Source organism: Drosophila miranda, chromosome XR (genome assembly GCF_003369915.1).
Source record: "Drosophila miranda strain MSH22 chromosome XR, D.miranda_PacBio2.1, whole genome shotgun sequence".
Lineage (NCBI taxonomy): Eukaryota > Metazoa > Arthropoda > Insecta > Diptera > Drosophilidae > Drosophila > Drosophila miranda.
The window spans coordinates 43767740-43787524 of NC_046674.1; the positions used below are offsets into that span (position 1 = coordinate 43767740).

Here is a 19785-nt window from a genome sequence, read left to right on the forward strand (position 1 = left end):
TCGTTTATTGCATGAGGGTATTCAAAATTACTGTTGTATTGATGCTTGGTGGCAAGCTTCTGTAAAAAGTGTTAGTACCCTAAAATACTCTAAATCAAAGAAACGAACCTGAACAAAATTCGAATTGTGTGCATGTCTTTGTCACAAGATTTTGAGACTTGGTACATCCATCATACTCGCATAGATACATACATACATTCCATTTAGTTGCGCGCCCTAGAGTACTAACACTCTTCTAAGAAGCTTGGCACCTAACATGAAGACAATTGTAATTTTGAAGTCTCTGGGGTATTCAAACTGGTAACCCATCGTGTGACGCTTTCTAGTATGAACTGACACACCTATATAATGTATTGTAAGTGCTATTACTCATCACAGTATTCTTTATATGTAATGTATCGTTACGTACCTGTTGATTAGCAATTATTTGGTGAAATTAGAGTATATTTCTCACTCTTTTTTTTATATTTTAAACAACGTTTTGGCAAATGCTTTTGCCAGCAACTAGATCTTTAACATAAATAAACAAAAACAGCGCAGAATGCAAACGCGCGGACAACAAACGCGTTTTGTTTGTGTTATTTTTTGTATCTTCCATTCTGTGCAGATAATGTTTTTTATCCCCAATCGGCCGCCTAATTATTTCGAATTAAATAAAACTCGGCGCAGAAATAAAATTACGATATGTTCTTTAATGCGTGACATCCAAATTGCAAGTGTGGCTTGCCTGCCCTTTACATTGCCGCTCCGATCGCTAAGCGCAGCTTCGCTCGGCCGACGTCGGTAGGCAGACGCAAAGCGGAGATAGCGAAGAGCGAGCTGGCAGAGAGCGTTTAGCAGGGCAAGCAAGCGCAAAGCCTTAACAAACAAATGAGTGACATAGACATAAGTAACAAACAAAATAAGCGGCTGAGGGCCAAGAATTAGGTGCTATTTGGCAAGCAGCTAATCGGCTGGGTTCTGCTCCGAACATTCACCCCCCGTTGGAAGGCAAAGGCTTTCAACAGATCCATCCTGAAGGGGCAGAACCGCTATTTTTCCAACGGCCCTCTTGAAGATGCTTGCTTGGGCGCAGCTGGCGCCTACGCTGGGATGATCGTCGAACGCAGCAATCGGCGTTTCTTTACGAAGGCGGCTTGTCGTGATTACGTCTTGATCATCGGGAACCTCTGTAATTGCATAGAATGGCAGGAAATTTGGCAATGTAGAAACTGTTGAAAGTTGAATTTCATTTGGCGTGGATATGTAGGTTTTTAATAAATGGAAAAGTTCGCGCTGCAGTTCCTGATTCTCCAATCGCAGTTTTTCCACTTGCACCTGGCACTCGAGCAGCTGCTTCCTGCATTGCTGCTCTAAGTTTTGGTACTCCAGCGTTGTGGGTCGAAAATCGTCAATAGAGATGCACGAGGAATTTTCAAAAGCGGCTAAAGCTGCACGCTTTTTCTCCGAGCTATCAGTGCTTCCTGATACTATCCAACCAAGTTTTGTCTCCTGCAATGTTGGCAATTGGGCTGATAGTCGAATCTGTCCGACGCACATTAAATCGAAGAACAAACCAGAACCAGTACCAATATATGTACAGACTTGCTCGAAGGTAGAATGGAATCTCCGATTCCAGAGATGTGAACATAAGACGAGCGATGATCCAACTGCAACTGATCAGCAAGTCTAGATGTTACAAAGTTTGCCTGTGATGCAGAATCCAAAATGGCACGACATGGGATAAGTGCTCCATAACGATCTGTTACATGGACGAGGGCAGTAGGTAGCAACACGTTCTGGCTAGGCTGAGATTTCTGGATCGAGGGGGGAGGGCTAGAACAGCCGCTTGCTAGAAGCACAGTCGCGGCCTCTTGCTGGATCGATTCCTCGGCCGGTGAAGAGGAAGATGAAGCACCAGTTCCCGATGGAATGTGGAGTAGCGTGTGATGTGTGGCCTGGCAATGCCTGCAAAGTCCTGACCTGCACCTCTGCAATTCATGGCCTTTGTTGAGGCAGTTCAAACACAAGCGGCTCTTCTTTGCTTCTTTGTATCGTTCAAACGCAGAGAGATTCAGGAATTCCTGACATCTAGATATGTAATGCTCGGAGGAATTGCAATGGTTACATATGGGGTTAGGATGGTCGTTACTGGAGGTGATAAGGGTGACAGGTTTGTCTTCTCCCACCTGCTGGCTAGGAATTGTTACCATAGCCGATCCCAAATTTTCCAGCATCCGACATCTTGCTTCCAAGAATGAGGCCATGCTTGACCACCGAGGCAATCCTGACGTCGGCAAGTTCTCTTCCCATTTCTCCTTGGTCTTGTGGTCCAATTTCGTGCCTATGATGAAGATCAGCAACCCATCGGATATCTCCTGCGGGGTCGCCAAGGTCTGAAGTGCACGGAAGTGCGAATTGATTTTGTCGCTGAGCGCGCGCAAGCCGATAGCCGAGCCCTTCTCCACCCCTTGCAGCCCGAAAATAGCCTTGACGTATGCCTGAAAATGTAACAGTTTATTATCGAGTCGTAATTCTCCTCAGAAAGTTCCAAGGAACGAATCGTATCCAGCGCAGCACCATCTAGACATCCACGAAGATATTGGAATTTTTTGATGATTGGTATACGATGGTCTTTGTGCACCATTGTCGAGAACATCGAGTGGAATTCTGGCCAATCCATGTAGTTCCCACCGAATCGCGGAAGCTGCAACTCGGGCATTCGAGAACGGCCTATACTATTATAGGCGAACAACGACGAATTCCCCTCGAGAGTATGCCGAGCCGTTGAATTGGCAACATTTACCGTGCGAGCAGCCATCAACTCCCGCGACAGCCTGGACCTAACCTTGACATAAACATTCGAAAAGTCCAGCCGGGCATCATGGGCTAACTGCAGGAAATCCAGCCTTTCAAGGCTCGTTTGAGCGGCATCGAAATCCGCATTCATTCGCTCGATTTGCTCTAAGCGAGCTTGAAGTTCTGCCTCATCTAACTCGGCAAGCTCTTCCTTGGTGAGAAAGCGATCCATGGCCTTTAGTTGGCGCGCGATGGACTCGGCCTTGTGCTTGTAGAAATCTACATCACTCGGCATTGCTGCGTTCGCGACATTGGTAGGCTCAGGTGCTGCCATGTTGAGGTTTTAAAAGAGTCACTCAGCACGACCGAAAAAGACACCCTGTATACGTATAAACGTGGGAACCGCAAGCAAAGTGATTACAGCTAATGCCTTTAGCTGTGCGGGTGTGCAAGCTGTCCAATTCCGCTTTGTACTCCGCTTGTGTGTATTAGTGAGTTCGCTGCACTGCCTACCGCACTTCACTGACCGAATTGTCGCGACAGAGAAATTAATAGCCAGCAATGCGTGTATGTAAGTATGTTTTAGCACCGAATTGTGCTTAACCGCCGAAAATTTGCTAAGGCTAACGAATGTCGATTGCGAATGATTATTAATTGACACTGCAACTCAGATATCACGTCGGGGTCACCAAATTTTATGTGGAGATAATGTTTTTATCCCCAATCGGCCGCCTAATTATTTCGAATTAAATAAAACTCGGCGCAGAAATAAAATTACGATATGTTCTTTAATGCGTGACATCCAAATTGCAAGTGTGGCTTGCCTGCCCTTTACATTGCCGCTCCGATCGCTAAGCGCAGCTTCGCTCGGCCGACGTCGGTAGGCAGACGCAAAGCGGAGATAGCGAAGAGCGAGCTGGCAGAGAGCGTTTAGCAGGGCAAGCAAGCGCAAAGCTTTAACAAACAAATGAGTGACATAGACATAAGTAACAAACAAAATAAGCGGCTGAGGGCCAAGAATTAGGTGCTATTTGGCAAGCAGCTAATCGGCAGGGTTCTGCTCCGAACACATTCTACGAGCACAAATACAGCAGAATATCACAATTCACGATTGCATGGCGTGTCATCGGTAAAAACTTACTGAGTCCGCAATGTACTGTAAGGCTTGTTCGCGACTTACGGTTACTTATCGACTTCGAAAACAAAACAAACGCGGCTTTATATTTTGGATGTGTTAAGACTGGTCGACGTTCGCTTCCCGCGTAACTATGTAGTTGCGCAGCAACCGGCGCGGAACTAGTTCGAAATTTTCGGTGTATGAACTGTCACATCTAAATAATGTATGGTTACTAGCTTTACACAAAAAAATTGTATTTGGTATGCTTAAAGTATATTTTGCAAGTGAGAAAGTATATTTCGGTATATTTCTGATGGACAGACAGTATATCTTATCGATAAGTCTGCGATTCATAAGTGGGCAAGTTATAAAAAAACGAAGTAACGAAGGAAAAATCAATATCGTTATAAATTCACATAGATATTTATTTTCTGTGTGCTCTATAACAAGAATGCGTTAAAAATGTGAGTCCTTAACACCAGTATTCCACAAACCTTTTGTTTACGAAGTACACCTTTCAAATCAAGAAAATTTAAAGGGAGACTAAAACAAAAGCAATGTTTATTAAATTTGTTGTTTATTTCTAAAATCAATATACCTAATATAAAAACATAATCAGTGAGAAATGCGATTTTGTTTAACTGAGTACAGTGAGTTGAAAATCCAAATTCGCATAAATAACTTCTATACTAATTTTTTATATGCGCCCAAAACTGTGCTACGCTATCTCTACTTCGGAAAATTTTAGTTAGAATGTCAAAACAGTTTTTGGACCCGATACTCAAATGAGTATTGGGGTATATTGCATTTGTGGTAAAAGTGGATGTGTGTAACGTCCAGAAGGAATCTTTTCCGACCCCATAAAGTATATACATATATTCTTGATCAGCATCAATAGACGAGTCGATTGAGCCCTGTCTGTCCGTCCGTCCGTCTGTCCGTCCCTATTAGCGCCTAGTGCTTAAAGACTATAAAAGCTAGAGCCACGAAGTTTTGTATCCAGACTTCTGTGATATGTCACTGTTACAAGTCTATTTCAAAACTTTGACCCGCCCACTTCCGCCCCCACAAAAGGTGAAAATTTGTGGCATCCACAATTTCATAGATACGAGAAAACAGAAAACGTGGAATTGTAGAGGATGGCTATATATATATGCAAAATCTGAACCAGATCGTAAAATTATTATAGCCAGAATCCAGAAAACAATTTAATTCTTTCTCGCTCTGTCTCTCTCTAACACACACGTAGCATAGCCGGCTTTGCTTAGCGGAAAACATTAGCGCCTAGATCTCAGAGACTACAAAAGCTAGAGCAACCAAATTTTTAATCCACGCTCCTGAGATATCGGACCTTGACGAGTTTGTTTCAAAATTTCGCCACACCCCCTTCCGCCCTCGCTAAGGACGAAAATCTGGGGGTATCCACAAATTTCAGAGACTATTAACGCCAGAGTAACCAAATTTGGTATCCGCTCTCCTGTTAGATCTCACTTTAAAACGTAAATCTCAAAATTTCGCCCCACTCCCTTCCGCCCACACAAAGGACGAAAATCTGTGGCATCCACAATATTGAAGATACGAGAAAACGCACGATAATAGAGACCGCGTCTCGACTCCTACTACATAAACTTTAAAATTTTAGAATCCCGTGACTCTACAGGGAGCTAACTCCGAAAACAACAATCTGCCTATTCCGAGCATAACCGAAATTAAATGGCACAATCATACATAGGCCGTACCCGAAAGTACTAGGGGCTTTCGTCGGTGTGTTCCAAAACTATCGCGGGCGTGAGGTCTTGAGATGGAAGTCAACCCACACGATTCTGTACCCACCCTTCCATGATTTCCAGTTGTGCGAAGGTTCTGGAAATCCCTATAATTCTCACCCTACCCCATTACCCCTACACCATGTCACTAGGAAATTAGAAGTCTACTCCATATTCATGGCTGACAAAATTCAATATATTTCTCTGTACTTAATACTAGACATGTTGCTACATAATCCAAAACGAGCGAACACAAGTTTCACTACCGAAAAGAACACAAGTCTTGATATGTATATGAATGTAATATATGATATTAGAAATAAGGAAACTAAATATGTATAAAGAAAAAACGAAAAATGAAAAAAATATAAAAAGCAGCGGGGGTCCTACCAGCGATCCGCCCAGGTGAGCCAAAACGAAATTTAATTAAAAATTATAAATTGTTTTTTTGTTGGTTTGAGGAGATTTAAATTTTTTATTTTTTTTGTTGTTTAGTGTATTTGTCGGCTACGTTTCAATGCATTACAAAAATCCATGGAACGCGAGCAATGCAAGCTTAAAGCAGAATTGGCAACGACGAGAACGAAAAGCTTCGAGCGTGGGGAACGCAAGCGTTGCGCTCTCTTATCAGCAGCGGCTGGCCGCTGCGCATGCCTTTTACATCTCTATGATTAAATTTTCTTTCTCCAACCAGCACAATAAATTCAGTTTTGGGAACTTTCACTTTCACGACTATCGAGGTATGACTGTGACGCAGAGTTAATGAAAGTTACATAGGCATATAAGGGCTCAGAAGGAACCAAAGAAAATGACAATTAAAGCTACACTATGCTACAAAATCTGGGTCCGGATCCGTAGCGGCTTCTTTTAGGCCGTCGCAGAGAGCGAGTTAGCGGCGCCTACGGGGAGGGGGGTGATCTCTAGGCCCTCTATGCGCGTACGTGCGGGATGGCGCAAGGGTTATGGCCGGTGGAGGTTATGTAGCCGGGCAGGTGGACTTTCCAACGATTTCCAGAGGAGAAAAAAAATCTCTGCCCCACCAATTTCGGGCACCAAGGTCGACTCCCGAAGAGTACTCCCGTCAAGGGTGGGAGTTTGGTGTGGGGGGCAGAACTTTGGGAGAGCTGGGTTGGCTACCGCTCGTGGCCAGGGCCCTATGGGCGAAACAGAACAAAACCACGACGGCTAAGAAAAAATCTAATTTTTCCCTACAGGGCACTTTAACATACCGTTTTTCCGACTTTTCCACGGAGACACGAGTGTTATTCGCTCCTGGCAGAACTGGGTGACGCAGTTTTCTCGGCGCACGGTTATGAATTTAGCCCGATTTTTGCGAGCGCACACCGCCTGGGATTTTCACCGTTCCGTTTTATTCGGTTTCGGTTTGTCATTGTTGGAAGTTATTTGAGTTTTTTTTTTTCTGATTGCACGTGGTCGATTTAGATATATATTTTCTACCGACGCGGAGATAATCACCGGCTGCACAGATTCAAATTTTCAAAAGAGAACGCTCTGGTGCTTTTGCACTGTTTAAATAAGAGCTTACCGATCTTAATGATCGGCTTCGAAAGCTCTGTCGCGATGCGCTGCACAGCACTTACGGAAGCTTAGCTCAGCTGCTCCCTAATTCGAGCTTGCCTGCACCCACCCCAACTATGCTATGCCATGCAGAGATAATTGGCCCAAGGTTATTGCATGCGATATACCCGAGCACCATAGCGATAACCTACCCTGAATCGGTACTGTCCAACCACAACCGTTACAAGATGAGATGCGCGTTAATTCTGATATCAGTAGACTCGTCGATTTTTTGATTACAAAAATCCACAAAGTTTTTAATTTTCAATTAACGTTGATTTAATTTCAATGGAAATATCATTAATGTGACGTCGGATTGTATCTGTCACACTGGTGACGCTGTCCCGCCCTTCGCACAACAAAGCACCTCGCTTTTATAGCTCTCAGCTTTCTTGAGGTGTATTATCTAAACCAAAACTTGACTTTTTCCGCGGCACACCAATTGATGACGACGGTACACCAGTAAACCAGTACACCTGGCCCTGGCAAACGCTTTGCGGAACACTGTCTTACACGTTGGAAGCCATTCCGAGTTAAAAATCTTAGCATCTTAGCATCCTCGCATCAGCCATTTTAGTTTTAGCTGATTTTGTTCAAGTATATTGGTTCATAAGTGATCGAAAATGGGCTGCGAAACATTGTTAAGCGAAATTACGGTTAACCCAGCGCTGGGGAATAAGCGGGATTATTAAAAATATTTGAATAATAGTTTTATTTCTATTGTAAACTTTTAATAGCACGGTTTTATTATATGTTCTTCTTTCTTGATCGTCGTATTCGAATGAATGTGTGTTGGCATATCGATACTTGTCGAGGGCTCGCGCACACTTAGCTGAAAGCGGAGCTGAAATCGGCGCTTAAATCGGAGCTGAAAGCTCAGCTGATCTGGGAGCTTTTTTCAGGCAGAATCAGCTTGCAGGTGCGTACATTGTCGGCTGATATGATTGCTGAAAGCTGAAAGCCACTGCCTCCCTTTGTCTATCTCCTTAAGTGGCATCAATAAATATCATTATAATTATTATTATTATATTGTTAATTAATTATTACTGCACATCACGTACAGTAGCCAGACGGAAGTTTTCTTCGTTTTTTTTTTTTAATTCCGTGTATTTTAACAACATTTCCGTTGAGTTTGCATTCGTATTACTTTTATTTTACGAATTATTATTACATTTTTCAATTAATATTTATTTTGTATAATAATAAACATTGTGATGACTTTCGAGCGTTTACTGTACTTGAGGACATAGTATATTATATTTATTATTGACATATGAAAATGGTAAATAATAAAACTTTTTTTCTTAATTTATCGCCTTCCAGAAATTATAGAAATAAAACTATTATTCAAATATTTTTAATAATCCCGCTTATTCCCCAGCGCTGGGTTAACCATAATTTCGCTTAACAATGTTTCGCAGCCCATTTACGATCACTTATGAACCAATACACTTGAACAAAATCAGCAATCAGCTTGCTGAAAAAACAAACATGCTTGGTCGATCAAACTAAGCTGAGCTGATTTCAGCGAGCTTTTCCAGCTTTCAGCTCAGCTCAGTCTGCAATGTGCGCACTTTCACCGGTGCAGTGTGTTTGTTTTTTCAGAGCTTATAAATCAGCTATCAGCTCCGATATCAGCTCCGCTTTCAGCTATAGTGTGCGCGAGCCCTTACGGAAGCTTAGCTCAGCTGCTCCCTAATTCGAGCTTGCCTGCACCCAACCCAACTATGCTATGCCATGCAGAGATAATTGGCCCAAGGTTATTGCATGCGATATACCCGAGCACCATAGCGATAACCTACCCTGAATCGGTACTGTCCAACCACAACCGTTACAAGATGAGATGCGCGTTAATTCTGATATCAGTAGACTCGTCGATTTTTTGATTACAAAAATCCTCAAAGTTTTTAATTTTCAATTAACGTTGATTTAATTTCAATGGAAATATCATTAATGTGACGTCGGATTGTATCTGTCACACTGGTGACGCTGTCCCGCCCTTCGCACAACAAAGCACCTCGCTTTTATAGCTCTCAGCTTTCTTGAGGTGTATTATCTAAACCAAAACTGGACTTTTTCCGCGGCACACCAATTGATGACGACGGTACACCAGTAAACCAGTACACCTGGCCCTGGCAAACGCTTTGCGGAACACTGTCTTACACGTTGGAAGCCATTCCGAGCTAAAAATCTTAGCATCTTAGCATCCTCGCATCAGCCATTTTAGTTTTAGCTGATTTTGTTCAAGTATATTGGTTCATAAGTGATCGAAAATGGGCTGCGAAACATTGTTAAGCGAAATTACGGTTAACCCAGCGCTGGGGAATAAGCGGGATTATTAAAAATATTTGAATAATAGTTTTATTTCTATAATTTCTGGAAGGCGATAAATTAAGAAAAAAAGTTTTATTATTTACCATTTTCATATGTCAATAATAAATATAATATACTATGTCCTCAAGTACAGTAAACGCTCGAAAGTCATCACAATGTTTATTATTATACAAAATAAATATTAATTGAAAAATGTAATAATAATTCGTAAAATAAAAGTAATACAATGTTTCGCAGCCCATTTACGATCACTTATGAACCAATACACTTGAACAAAATCAGCAATCAGCTTGCTGAAAAAACAAACATGCTTGGTCGATCAAACTAAGCTGAGCTGATTTCAGCGAGCTTTTCCAGCTTTCAGCTCAGCTCAGTCTGCAATGTGCGCACTTTCACCGGTGCAGTGTGTTTGTTTTTTCAGAGCTTATAAATCAGCTATCAGCTCCGATATCAGCTCCGCTTTCAGCTATAGTGTGCGCGAGCCCTTACGGAAGCTTAGCTCAGCTGCTCCCTAATTCGAGCTTGCCTGCACCCACCCCAACTATGCTATGCCATGCAGAGATAATTGGCCCAAGGTTATTGCATGCGATATACCCGAGCACCATAGCGATAACCTACCCTGAATCGGTACTGTCCAACCACAACCGTTACAAGATGAGATGCGCGTTAATTCTGATATCAGTAGACTCGTCGATTTTTTGATTACAAAAATCCACAAAGTTTTTAATTTTCAATTAACGTTGATTTAATTTCAATGGAAATATCATTAATGTGACGTCGGATTGTATCTGTCACACTGGTGACGCTGTCCCGCCCTTCGCACAACAAAGCACCTCGCTTTTATAGCTCTCAGCTTTCTTGAGGTGTATTATCTAAACCAAAACTTGACTTTTTCCGCGGCACACCAATTGATGACGACGGTACACCAGTAAACCAGTACACCTGGCCCTGGCAAACGCTTTGCGGAACACTGTCTTACACGTTGGAAGCCATTCCGAGTTAAAAATCTTAGCATCTTAGCATCCTCGCATCAGCCATTTTAGTTTTAGCTGATTTTGTTCAAGTATATTGGTTCATAAGTGATCGAAAATGGGCTGCGAAACATTGTTAAGCGAAATTACGGTTAACCCAGCGCTGGGGAATAAGCGGGATTATTAAAAATATTTGAATAATAGTTTTATTTCTATTGTAAACTTTTAATAGCACGGTTTTATTATATGTTCTTCTTTCTTGATCGTCGTATTCGAATGAATGTGTGTTGGCATATCGATACTTGTCGAGGGCTCGCGCACACTTAGCTGAAAGCGGAGCTGAAATCGGCGCTTAAATCGGAGCTGAAAGCTCAGCTGATCTGGGAGCTTTCTTCAGGCAGATTCAGCTTGCAGGTGCGTACATTGTCGGCTGATATGATTGCTGAAAGCTGAAAGCCACTGCCTCCCTTTGTCTATCTCCTTAAGTGGCATCAATAAATATCATTATAATTATTATTATTATATTGTTAATTAATTATTACTGCACATCACGTACAGTAGCCAGACGGAAGTTTTCTTCGTTTTTTTTTTTTAATTCCGTGTATTTTAACAACATTTCCGTTGAGTTTGCATTCGTATTACTTTTATTTTACGAATTATTATTACATTTTTCAATTAATATTTATTTTGTATAATAATAAACATTGTGATGACTTTCGAGCGTTTACTGTACTTGAGGACATAGTATATTATATTTATTATTGACATATGAAAATGGTAAATAATAAAACTTTTTTTCTTAATTTATCGCCTTCCAGAAATTATAGAAATAAAACTATTATTCAAATATTTTTAATAATCCCGCTTATTCCCCAGCGCTGGGTTAACCATAATTTCGCTTAACAATGTTTCGCAGCCCATTTACGATCACTTATGAACCAATACACTTGAACAAAATCAGCAATCAGCTTGCTGAAAAAACAAACATGCTTGGTCGATCAAACTAAGCTGAGCTGATTTCAGCGAGCTTTTCCAGCTTTCAGCTCAGCTCAGTCTGCAATGTGCGCACTTTCACCGGTGCAGTGTGTTTGTTTTTTCAGAGCTTATAAATCAGCTATCAGCTCCGATATCAGCTCCGCTTTCAGCTATAGTGTGCGCGAGCCCTTACGGAAGCTTAGCTCAGCTGCTCCCTAATTCGAGCTTGCCTGCACCCACCCCAACTATGCTATGCCATGCAGAGATAATTGGCCCAAGGTTATTGCATGCGATATACCCGAGCACCATAGCGATAACCTACCCTGAATCGGTACTGTCCAACCACAACCGTTACAAGATGAGATGCGCGTTAATTCTGATATCAGTAGACTCGTCGATTTTTTGATTACAAAAATCCACAAAGTTTTTAATTTTCAATTAACGTTGATTTAATTTCAATGGAAATATCATTAATGTGACGTCGGATTGTATCTGTCACACTGGTGACGCTGTCCCGCCCTTCGCACAACAAAGCACCTCGCTTTTATAGCTCTCAGCTTTCTTGAGGTGTATTATCTAAACCAAAACTTGACTTTTTCCGCGGCACACCAATTGATGACGACGGTACACCAGTAAACCAGTACACCTGGCCCTGGCAAACGCTTTGCGGAACACTGTCTTACACGTTGGAAGCCATTCCGAGTTAAAAATCTTAGCATCTTAGCATCCTCGCATCAGCCATTTTAGTTTTAGCTGATTTTGTTCAAGTATATTGGTTCATAAGTGATCGAAAATGGGCTGCGAAACATTGTTAAGCGAAATTACGGTTAACCCAGCGCTGGGGAATAAGCGGGATTATTAAAAATATTTGAATAATAGTTTTATTTCTATAATTTCTGGAAGGCGATAAATTAAGAAAAAAAGTTTTATTATTTACCATTTTCATATGTCAATAATAAATATAATATACTATGTCCTCAAGTACAGTAAACGCTCGAAAGTCATCACAATGTTTATTATTATACAAAATAAATATTAATTGAAAAATGTAATAATAATTCGTAAAATAAAAGTAATACGAATGCAAACTCAACGGAAATGTTGTTAAAATACACGGAATTAAAAAAAAAAAACGAAGAAAACTTCCGTCTGGCTACTGTACGTGATGTGCAGTAATAATTAATTAACAATATAATAATAATAATTATAATGATATTTATTGATGCCACTTAAGGAGATAGACAAAGGGAGGCAGTGGCTTTCAGCTTTCAGCAATCATATCAGCCGACAATGTACGCACCTGCAAGCTGAATCTGCCTGAAGAAAGCTCCCAGATCAGCTGAGCTTTCAGCTCCGATTTAAGCGCCGATTTCAGCTCCGCTTTCAGCTAAGTGTGCGCGAGCCCTCGACAAGTATCGATATGCCAACACACATTCATTCGAATACGACGATCAAGAAAGAAGAACATATAATAAAACCGTGCTATTAAAAGTTTACAATAGAAATAAAACTATTATTAGTAAGTGTGAGTGAATAGTTTTAAAATAAAATGATTTTACTGATATATCAATATTTAAATTTTGTGCAGCCATTAATAATTTTTCTTCAACATTTTTAGTTATATTAAAATGTTCTTTTACATAATATATAAATATTATTTCTAATTCTGTGGTATTTTTTTTACATGCTTTTTATATATTATGCAATATGTAATTTTTTTGTTGTCGGGACATAAGGGTTAAGAATATATCAAAAAATTCGTCCGTGAACAACCTTCATCATCAACAAGCAAGCATGCACTGACCATAAGGGACAACACGAATGAATTTCGGCTCCCGACGAGACCACCTTGTATAATTGCATCATGGAGCATGATGCTGCACAAAATTTAAATATTAATATATCAGTAAAATCATTTTATTTTAAAATTGTAAGCCCCACGGGCCTGTTAAGGGTTAATCAACATCAACATATGCCGTCTCACTCACACTTACTATACTATGTGCCTTTCACTCGCACTTATTGCTAGCATACGTTAAGGGACTGACTTTTGCCGACGAGACCACCTTGTATAATTGCATCATGTCATGGAGCACTCCAGAGACTTCGGCTCTGGCGTTCGGGTACTGACGCGTCATCATGAGAGAGCCAGAGAGAACATCTTTGCATGTGTTAGTACACATGCAATATGTTTTGACAAAAATATGTGTTTGTATGCTTTTTTCGTTTTCAGAGATTTGATGCTGATGCTAATTTCTGTTTTCTGTTGTGCCTCCAGCATATTTGAATGTATGGGTGCACACGCATTCTCACGTACTTAGCGTGTGTATTATTGTATTGCTGGCCGCTAGATCTGAAATTTGAGTTTGGTTCTTGTTTTGGGTCTTTTAACGAATTGAACTACCGCCACAAAATAAAGGAGGGCTGGGGTATGGTACACTAGGGAGCGGGAAATATAATAAAGCTGTTATTTGTTTGATTTATACTACAAAATATAAAATATAAAAATAATATAATTACACATTTATTTATACAAAAAAAAATATGCATACATACATATACATACATATGTAAATATATGGAATTGGTTTTACATACATATGTTTTAAATCAATTGTCAATCGCGCGCTTTCCGCTAGGAATGTGGAAAAAAAAAATGTAGATACCAGTCGCACCTTGAATACTCTCATGGACAATTATTCAAGTATAAAGTCAATTGTGATACATCTTATGTACATAAATACATACATATTTACATAAATATATCAGTTTATTACACTCGTATATTGCATGATATTTAAAATTACTGTTGTCTTGATGTTTTGGTGGCAAGCCTCTTAGAAAAGGGCACGCAAGTGTACATATGTGGGAAGGAATGCGTATCTTGGAAGCGCGCGCGAATCTTGGGAGAAAGACAAGTGATTCGTTTTTCCGCTAGTACGTTGCTTTTATGCCACATTAATCACATTAGATTATATTAGATTGCTTGTTTTTTTATATCTAAGTGGATGTGAGTGTTGGTGGTTAAAGGTGCATATGCTGGGAGGACTAAAAGACCTGCATATGAATAGTAAGTGAGTTTTTGTGGAGAAAGCTGCATTTTCACTAGCATTAAGAGACCTGCATATGCATATCCACGTGTGACTGAGAGTTTGTTAAGCAAGGCATAGTAGGACTAAGAGGCATGCAGATAAAAGCTCTACGTTTGGGTGGCTAGCCTATCTCCCCCTTTTCGGCAGGTGAATGCGTTGAGTGTGTGTGTAAATCAGTGCGCAGTGAAGTGCATTATATATAATTATTATTATTAGCCTACATAGTTGTTTTATTATAATATACTATGTCGCCAGCTAATTAAAAAGATAACCGAAAATCCGGTATGAAATGCATTATTTCTTCCTGTCTCAGTGGGTAGAAATAGTTCGTCCGATTTCCCTATAAGATTATTTAAATTTCCACAGAATTTATTATTTTTTAATAAATGGGTTGAGGTTTGTGGTTTGGATAGCAATTTGGTGAAAAAAACTGCACGAATTTGTGACCGGCTTTTTGATGTTAAGTATTTAGGAGTGTGTAAAACATTAAACTTGTCTGAAAACACTTTATTAAATCCATTCAATGCAGATCCTTGTAATGATTATGAATTTTCAGAAAATGAACAAGGCAATGAACCAATAGGAAAATTTTTTAGGGCTTAGAGAATTAAATTGGTAGATGTGCATAATATAATTTCAAACGAACAAGAGCAACAGTGCGTAACAGAAACGCCTGATAAAGTTTCATTAAAAAATAAAGAATCAATTGATATCAACTTCTGTGAAAATTGCTTAAAAAGAGAGACCAAAAAAAAAGAGAATGGCTTTGAAAAATTAAAAGATCGATTTTCGGCCTTAAAAAGGGTCGTATATCGTAGGAATAGCCGTAACAGTATCATAAAAACTTAAAACCAAATATTATTCCCATAATAGCCAAGATGTTTCCGTTCAGGTTTCTGCGGAGGCAAAAACGATATGTATCATGCTTTCAAAAAAGACATTGAGCTATAGCCCCGCAGAAAAAAATATTACGCAAAATATTAACTTTTACTCGTCACGGACTTATGAGTATCTTCAAGATGTTCTAAAATTATTGTTGAGACAACGAGCTTTTTCGCTGTCTATAATTGTTCAATAATTTCCCAATTAATCCCAATGATCTTGGAAACGTTATAATTTTTATTTGTTGGTTATTGGTAATATGTGTGTTGAGGCTGGCCGAAGATGCCAGAGCAGAGGAAAGAAAAGATACGCCACGCTTACGTTACTATAGCTTAGTGCAATGACCAAAATGGTACAGAAAATGAATAGGATAGGAAATATAAAGATGAGTAAAGAATTTAGACTCGGGCTGCGAGCGATTATAATATTTTATATTTTGTAGTATAAATCAGAAAAATAACAGCTTTATTTTATTTCCCGCGCCCTAGTGTACCATACCCCCACCCTCCTTTATTTTGTGGCGGTAGGTGTATTCATTAAAAGACCCAAAACAAGAACCAAACTCAAATTTCAGATCTAGCGGCCATCAATACAATAATACACACGCTAAGTACGTGAGAATGCGTGTGCACCCATACACTCAAATATGCTGGAGCACAACAGAAAACAGAAATTAGCATCAGCATCAGATCTCTGAAAACGAAAAAAGCATACAAACACATATTTTTGTCAAAACATATTGCGTATGCAAAGATGTCGTGTGACACTTCGTAGTGTGAACTGGCACATCTATGTATATATTGTATGGTTAGTGGTAACACCCAGAAGGAAGAAATCGTTCGGAAGCGCTCATGATCAACATCCATAGCCGAGTTGATGTATCAATGTTTGTCTGTTCTTCTTTCTTGACGACTAGCTATCAGAGACTATAAGAGCTAGAGCAACCAAATTTCGTGTGTAGGCTCCTGTGATATCACACTCAATCAAGTTTATTTAAAAATTTGGCAAAGCCCCCTTTCGAACCCACAAAGGGCGAAAGTCTGTAGCATCCATAATTTAGAAGATACGAGAACGTTGAATTATAAAATATCTATGTCTAGCACATTGCCAGAAGGAATAAATGAAATTGAAGTAGCTACGCTACCCCTTCCATGCGCATACTCAGTGCAATGCACTATGGACCGAACGACCACTTTTGTTGGCCAAAACCTAATTTTTAAAAGTCACAACTAAAACTTGGTTTTGATCACTCTGCATTAGAAAAAGGTGGACCATTAAAGCTGCGTACTAGAAATTTCCATAGATGGCGCCACATTCGCAAAATCAGCTGTGCAACCCAACTGTTTTTATACTAAAGCACGTGAAGGGAAAAAGTGCCATATTAATAACCATTTTAAATCTCTCAAAAATTAAAAAACGCCAAGACCTGAATAAATTTTTTTGATGAATCTTAATCTGTCGGGTTCTTACTACGTGTTTTGAGTTTTTAACTGTCTCTAGTAGTTGTGATGTCTTCGTAATTGAAGGTTAAAGTGAGACCTTCAACATGTGCCAACTTGTAATGAAAACTAATTTTTGAAAAGGTGTACAAAGTGAGTCCTACCTAGTCCCACCCTGAAACCTTTTGTGTGTCGTAGATTAATAAATTCTTCTTGATATGTATATAGTAAGAAATGACACATTTCACCACAATTCTTGGAATTTGCATTAATAGAGCATAACCTCAAAGACGAAAATGCAGATTTGTTTGCCGTATGGAATTCAGAGAAGGGTAAAATTATCAATTATTTGAAAACGGATCTTAAGGCGACATATCATATGAAATTAATAAAGCTTTTGAAGATACCAGCAAGAAAATTTGTTATCGTTTGGCAACATACCGGAACAAATGCCGGTAAAATTCAAAGATGTTTGAACGAAAATATGTGGATTGGCCACAAGCCTTTATTTAAATACATTTATCTTTATGTCCAGAGAATGCTAACTAAGTTCGTAAGGCTGTACAGGACCCAGTCGGAAAGCTGGCACATATCACACCTAACGAGGCGTTAACCTTGCTTCTAGACAAGGATTTCGGCAATAATTTACGGAAACCTTTAAACGATTTTATTTTTATTTAAATCCAAATTTTTTTTAGCCGTGCAACGCAGTTTTCTTAAATAAAATATGCTTAATACTTTTTTTCACTATAACTAATAATTTAAATATGCATTATTAAAAAAAGGGGTGGTGCCACACCCATTTTTTTCTTAAATCCATTTTTTATTGATTATATATATCCAATACGAAAAACTAAATGAAAAAATCTTGTTCTGTTCGGGAGTTATTAATTTTGGCCAACAAAAGTGGTCGTTCGGACCATAGTGCAATGTACGCCCTCTGGGAAGATTAAAAGGCTGCTGTTGCTGTGAGAACAACAAAAACAGAGACAGACTTGTATTTTAAGACGGCTACCTTTGCATGCAAACATGGTGAAACAAATCTTCTGAAAACAGCTGCTAAGAACTAAAAACCGAATGTTCACGTAGGACCCACTGTACATACATACATATGTATATTTTTAAGCCCTAGTCCACACTAAACAACAAATTATCCCATCACGCTCAACTGAATCATGTGCTACTCGCAAACTATCAATGTTTCACACTGACTTTAAAAACACTTTGATGACATTCTCATGTCACCATTGTGAACACTGTGCTAAAATCAGATTTAATGTGAATAAATTTTACGAATAAGAATAATTTTTTTATGGGTGATTACACTTAATATTTTTTCATAATATATTCAAAAACATAATTTTTCACCATGTCTTCGTTGCCAGGAAAGCTGCTCTTTTCTCAAACTAGTTTCCTTGCTAGAGAAAACACACTTTCGAAAAAGCTGACGATGCTGCACTATGGTCCGAACGACCACTTTTGTTGGTCAAAACCTAATTTTGAAAAGTCAAAACTTAAACCTGGTTTTGATCACTCTGCATTAGAAAAAGAGTGACCATTAAAGCTGCGTACCAGAAATTTCCATAGATGGCGCCACATTCGCAAAATCAGCTGTGCAGCGCAACTGTTTTTATCGTAAAGCACGTGAAGTGAAAAAGTGCCATATTAATAACCATTTTAAATCTGTCAAAAATTGAAAAAAGCCAAGACCTGACTAAATATTTTTGGTGAATCTTAATCAGTCGGGTTTTTACTACGTGTTTTGAGTTTTGAACGGTATCTTGTAGATGTGATGTCTACGTAATTGAAGGTTAAGGTGAGGCCTTCAACATGTGCCAACTTGTAATGAAAACTAATTTTTGAAAAGGTGTACAAAGTGAGTCCTACCTAGTCCCACCCTGAAACCTTTTGTGTGTCGTAGATTAATAAATTATTCTTGATATGTATATAGTAAGAAATGACACATTTCACCACAATTCTTGAAATTTGCATTAATAGATCATAACCTCAAATTCGAAAATGCAGATTTGTTTGCCGTATGGAATTCAGAGAAGGGAAAAATGATCAATTATTTGAAAATGGCTCTTAAGGCGACATATCATATGAAATGAATAAAGCTTTTGAAGATACCAGCAAGAAAATTTGTTATCGTTTGGCAACATAACGGAACAAATGCCGGTCAAATTCAAAGATGTTTGAACGAAAATAAGTGGATTGGCCACAAGCTTTAAAGTCCGTGGGACGCTCTGTATTGTTATATACCAAAAAAGGTCGCAGAGCACAAAGAAGGCAAGCAGATCTTGTTGTATCAGAGGGAGGAAACATCAATTTATTGATTCAAGCGGCAAGCATGGCCGCACGAAAACTAATAATTTCAGGCTGAGGTAAGCTCAGCACGTCCAGGGGTCAATCCACAAGAAATTTGTAGAAGTAGATGGAACTTTGAGGGAGAAGTCAAGGTCGGCTTCTCGTAGAGGGGGTGAATCGGGGCTAGGGCGAGTGCTGCTCGTCGTGTTTTATTTTATTCATTTATTTTTTTTTTTATTCATCGTAAAAATAAGATATATATATTTATAAAATATAGTAATATAAAAGTTAGAATACAAATATATAACATATACATATATGGACCAGACTTGTGGGACAGCCGTGAAGCACTGCTTCACAAGGCTGGCTAGCCTGTTACGGCCGCTCATTTCGTGTGCGTTCCAGCCGCCTTAGCTCCGAAGCGTTCTCTGTTGCAAGACTGCATATCGCCGTCCACTTTGTTTGGTTTTCCAGCATCCTTGGTACCAAACCTACTGTTATGGGCGCCCCTAGGGTGCCTTCCGCTCGCCTACGGGCCTCTGCGAA

At 39.5% G+C, this 19785-nt stretch overlaps 1 protein-coding gene across 2 annotated transcripts in view; it reads left to right on the forward strand.

The window, feature by feature from the left end:
- Positions 1–4251: 4251 nt before the first annotated feature.
- The window catches only part of LOC117186225, a 123678-nt gene continuing 108144 nt past the window's right edge, over positions 4252–19785 (forward strand). Inside the window, exon 1 of one of the 2 annotated variants that reach the window (XM_033386654.1) lies at positions 4252–4359. The gene's annotated coding sequence lies outside the window, so the exon portion shown is untranslated. Of the gene's footprint in view, positions 4360–7996; positions 8159–19785 lie in introns of those variants that run through there. The other variant, XM_033386655.1, reaches the window with a different exon arrangement.